Consider the following 1,040-nt stretch of genomic DNA (forward strand, 5'->3'; position numbering starts at 1 on the left):
GAGAGGGGAGGGAGGGCCCCCCTAAACGTTCTGGCAACAGCAAACGCTCCACAAATCGGATTTGTGTGCACTCAGGTTACTAATGACAGAAGCATCCACACTGGTGAGTCTCTCTGGGGCAGAGACGCGCCCCGCGCTCAGGTGGAAGTCGTTAGAACAGGCGTGTCCTCTGCAGTTTCCCGCTCCCTCCCGGAAAGGCCTGCGCGGCTGAGGAGAGCGGGCCAAGAACGGCTCCGCCAGCCTCTCCCCTTCCTCTTCCTTCGCATCGAAACGGAAAGATAGAATAATCGTAATTCTCTGAGAAAAGCAGGACGCTCGCGGTGTCTGCACCATCGCAAGTGCTTCCGTCACTTAGGAGAGGGTTAAAATAAAAGCATAGAGGCTCCTAAAGATCAAGGTCGTGACTCGCTAACGAAGTCGCGAATTATCCAGAAGGAAACTACGCCGAGGGAGGCCCGTGCTGAACGGCAGAGCCTATTGTCTCTGAAAGTTCGGGGAGGGCCCTGTGGCATGAAGGCCCCACGGGGCAGCGGGACACCAGCCGCTCATGCTGTCTTGTCACCTGGTGAGTTTCTGGTTTCAGATAAAAGAGGAGAAAGGGCCCTTAAGAAAGAAAAGAACCGGAAAAAAAAAAAAAAATCAAACTTCCTTCTCGGAAAGCTAAGGGCTGTTTTCCCGGAGATGATGCATAATGGCATTTCCACTTTTTGAAGTTTTAAGTAGAGAAAATGGAGAGAAAATCATGGAGAGAGAAGAGAATATATACAGAACGTGAACAAGGTGAAATTTCAACAGCAGCTTCCCTCCACTTCCTTCTTTCTTTACTTTTTCTCTTAATTTCTCTTTCTTTCTCTTCCTTCCTTCCTTTCTTTCTCTCTCTCTCTCTTTTTTCTGAAATCTTAACTGCATTTCTGGCTTGCATTTGGTAGGATTCTTGCTCTGGCTTTTATTAAAAACAGACTTTATGTGGTCAGAATCCTCCATCCAAAGCTAAACTTTAATAGGCGTAGGGTCCTGACAGTCTTTCTTGCTCTCTCAGC

The sequence above is a fragment of the Pteropus alecto genome, unplaced genomic scaffold (assembly GCF_000325575.1).
Source record: "Pteropus alecto unplaced genomic scaffold, ASM32557v1 scaffold101, whole genome shotgun sequence".
Taxonomy (NCBI): Eukaryota; Metazoa; Chordata; class Mammalia; order Chiroptera; family Pteropodidae; genus Pteropus; species Pteropus alecto.